This window comes from Salvelinus sp. IW2-2015, unplaced genomic scaffold (assembly GCF_002910315.2).
Source record: "Salvelinus sp. IW2-2015 unplaced genomic scaffold, ASM291031v2 Un_scaffold3069, whole genome shotgun sequence".
Lineage (NCBI taxonomy): Eukaryota > Metazoa > Chordata > Actinopteri > Salmoniformes > Salmonidae > Salvelinus > Salvelinus sp. IW2-2015.
Genome location: NW_019944360.1, coordinates 71,373 through 75,822, shown reverse-complemented (window position 1 = coordinate 75,822; position 4,450 = coordinate 71,373).

Sequence of the window (4,450 nt, the reverse complement as noted above, 5' to 3'; positions counted from 1 at the left end):
ATGTATGATATGTACCTACGGCAGGTATCATATGAATCCAATGTCTCACTTATAATCTTTTTTTATTGTATGTTTGTTTGTATTATTATATATTTGTTGATTTTTATGTTTTGTCTTTTTGTTACGCTCATCTGTTACTGTCACTTTGTCCTATTGTTGTCTAATATCTTTTCACGTTTGTCTTGAATGTTGTTAATTGGAAAATGCAAAAATAAAATATTCAAAAAAAAAAATACTGGAGGCTGAGACAGGAGGGGTCAGGAGACACTGTGGCCCCATCCGATGATACCCCCGGACAGGGCCAAACAGGAAGGATATAACCCCACCCACTTTGCCAAAGCACAGCCGCACCACTAGAGGGATAACTTCAACCACCAACTTACAATCCTGAGACAAGGCCGAGTATAGCCCACAAAGAACTCCACCACAGCACAAACCAAGGGGGATACGTGTGTGAACGACAGTCACAACTAAGGCCTTTTATCAATTAGATCTGCTCACCTCTTGCTGGATACACATCGAGTAAAACTCGATGAAAGGTGGCTACCGAGAAGGGGGGGACAATTTTCCATTTGCCTACGAATTTACACACTCCTCGACCACTCAAACACTTATCGGTGTCAGGGTCACAGAGGAGAGGAGGACGGAGGACGGTCTTTTGCCCAAACTAAAAAAGTTGTTTTTTCTCAAAGTTGCCATAATGTCACGTGCCATCTAAACATTACAAAACTTCTATTAAATAAAATAATCCTCATGTAATTCAACACTTTCTTATAAGACCTCCATATAAAAAAGGGCTTAACTGGCACGGGCAGACAAATCTTCTCGCTTCGCCACTTGCTCTCTGGAAAATGTCAATTTTTTTGCAAGAGCAACTGTGACACTTCAAAATGCTCACCTGTTTAGCTAAAAATAATATATATATATATATATATATAAACAGTACCAGTCAAAAGTTTAGACACACCTACTCATTCAAAGGTTTTTCTATATTTTTACTATTTTCTACATTGTAGAATAATAGTGAAGACATCAAAACTATGAAATAACACATATGGAGTCACGTAGTAACCAAAAAAAAGTGTTAATCAAATCAAAATATATTTTATATTTGAGATTCTTCAAAGTAGCCACCCTTTGCCTTGATGACAGATTTGCACACTCTTGGCATTCTCTCAACCAGCTTCAGGAGGTAGTCACKTGGAATGCATTTCAATTAACAGGTGTGCCTTGTTAAACGTTAATTTGTGGACTTTCTTTCCTTCTTAATGCGTTTGAGCCAATCAGTTATGTTGTGACAAAGTAGGGGTGGTATACAGAAGATATCCCTATTTGGTAAAAGACCAAGTCCATACTATAGCAAGAACAAAGAGAAACGACAGTCCATCATTACTTTAAGACATGAAGGTCAGTCAATCCGGAAAATTTCAAGAACCTTGAAAGTTTCTTCAAGTGCACTCACAAAAACAATCAAGCGCTATTGTCACGCCCTGACCATAGAGAGCCTTTTATTCTCTATGTTGGTTAGGTCAGGGTGTGACTAGGGTGTGTTATCTAGGTTGTTTTATGTCTGTTGGCCTGGTATGGTTCCCAATCAGAGGCAGCTGTTTATCATGTCTCTGATTGGGGATCATATTTAGGCAGCCATTTCCTGTTTTTTTGTGGGATCTTGTTTTTGAGTCAGTGCATGTTGCACCTCTTATGTTACGGTTCGTTGTTTGTTTCCTTTTTGTTTTTGTAAAGTTTCACTTTAATAAAGATGTGGAACTCAAAGCCCGCTGCGCCTTGGTCCGTCTCTACACACGACAATGGCAGCTATGATGAAACATGGCTCTCATGAAGACCGCCACAGGAAAGGAAGACCCCGAGTTACCTCGGCTGTGGAGGATAAGTTCATTAGAGTTACCAACCTCAGAAATTGTGGTCCAAATAAATGCTTCACAGAGTTCAAGTAACAGACAAATCTCAACATCAACTGTTTAGAGGAGACTGCATGAATCAGGTCTTCACGGTCCAATTGCTGCAAAGAAACCACTACTATAGGAGACCAATAATAAGAAGAGACTTGCTTGGGCCAAGAAACACGAGCAATAGACATTAGACTGGTGGAAATCTGCCTTTTGGTCTGATCAGTCCAAATTTGAGATTTTTGTTTCCAACCGCCGTGTCTTTGTGAGATGCAGAGTAGGTGAACGTATGATCTCCGCATGTGTGGTTCCCACCGTGAAGCATGGAGGAGGAGGTGTGATGGTGCTTTGCTGGTGACACTGTCTGTGATTTATTTAGAATTCAAGGCACACTTAACCAGTATGGCTACCACAGTATTCTGCAGCGATACGCCATCCCATCTGGTTTGCACTGTTTTGCATGTTATTTTTGCATTAATACGCGTCACGTTTGCAAACAATGTCCAAAAAAATATATAATTGAGTTAATAAAGCCGCATACGAACATGGTCTCTTTTTTGCTTTCTTCAGTAAGGCAGCTCCAAAATACATGTGTATCAGCCTAGCTCAGTGCTTTCTGTGGTGWTGGGGCAGCGGGCGGAAAATACAGAGCGTAGGGGTTGGTAATGRTCTCTAGTTGCGCCGTGATTGGCCCAATGTTCTGTCACTCATGGGGACACTACGTCACTGCCAAATCTAAGGGTAGAGCATGAACATTCAAGCCCCTTGGGTGCTGCTATAGATTTACATTAGAAGTGCCCATCCAAGACGGCTCAAGGTCATTGGCCACAGATAAAATGACGTCAAATGACGTTATATCTACCGTAGCTTTTATTGGACTAATCATGTCAACATCATACTTTCAAAATCTTAGCTAGCAGTCATCATCATGAATCAAGTCAACTATCTACTGGCAAATCCTTTTCAATCTTTGTCATATGAAGAGAAGTTCTAGATAAAACCTATCGGTGATCATCGGACATTGGACATAAACATTACACAACTAGTTGGAAATCGCAAATTCAACAATGAGCGGTTTGGAAGGAATCAGTGGCTAACTGCAAGCTTTACGAAGCAATCACTAGCCTGCTATTCAGTGGAGAGGGTGTGTGGTCCAAGTCTGGGTTTAAGGGTCTCTTTTCCAAGCTTAAAATGATAAACATTCACATGCAACACCATGGGACAGAAAAGGTTGAATACATTGGCCATGTTGTCAATCCAGTATGACTTCTGCCGTGTTCAAAACAACTGGAAACTAGGAACTGGGAAATCTCAGACTTCAGTGAGTTCAAGACAACTGGGAACTCGGAAAAAAACAAAGCTCTGACTGGGAAAATACGTTTTGAACGGTCATTCAACTTGGAATTCCAAGTCGAGAACTCAAGTCTCATTCTAGAACTCCGACCTGAAGATCACTGACGTCATGATTCGACCTGTTGTTTTTTCAGAGTTCCTAGTTGTCTTGAAAGCAACATAAATCCAGAGAATGCCAGACTTTGATGACACGGTCTGATGACAAAAAGAAGGGCCGCCGCGCCACCTTCCTGTAAAAAAGTGAACACAGCACAACAAGGTGAGTCCAAAAATGTTTTGTACGCTGCTGCATAAATTATGTAATATGCCAGGGAGATATGTATACTGTAGCTAAGAAAGTAATACTAAGTGTATGTTGTGTAGTAAGCTGTTAGTAGCCCATGTGCATCGCCCTAATAATTTGGTCCCTTTCCCCCTCATAACTTAGCCTACTGTTCTGACTTGGTTATGTAGCCTATAACCTGTTTTAGAGAAATGTCATCAACGAATATTGTAAGAGCTTTCATTGTCTGCTTATATGCCCCCTTTATTTATCCTACGGTTCTGACTTGGTGCACAGGGAGAATACTGTAAGAACGTCCCATGTTCTGAATTCTGTCGCTGTACATTTCAAAAGTGCTTAACAAGTAGTTATATTGACTACGTCCGTCCTGGCTCGCTCATTAATGTCTTAATCAAAATTACGGATTGCTTCTTATCCGCTCATCGTTCCCTTATGCCATTGTTTGTACATCTCAATTGTCAGTAGAAACCACATTTGTTTATTAAGCAAGTCAGCCATATCAGCTATGTTTTTTAAAAAGTCAGTAAATGAGGCTGAATGTCGCTGCCAGACAAGGCTCCGCTGATCGCCAGGTGGTAAGGATTCACTCCATGGTGTTGAATAGTTGGGACAGCTTTATGTCGACCCTCACAGTTTGTGGGCATTATAGTGCAATTCATGTCATGTTTATTGTTGTCACGCCCTGACCTTAGTTCCTTTGTTATGTCTCTATTTTGGTTTGGTCAGGGCGTAATTTGGGGTGGGCATTCTATGTTTTTGTTCTATGTTTTATATTTCTATGTGTTTGGCCAGGTATGGTTCTCAGTCAGAGGCAGCTGTCTATCGTTGTCTCTGATTGAGAACCATACTTAGGTAGCCTCATCCCACCTGTGTTTTGTGGGTAGTTGTTTCCTGTTGTGTGTCTGCA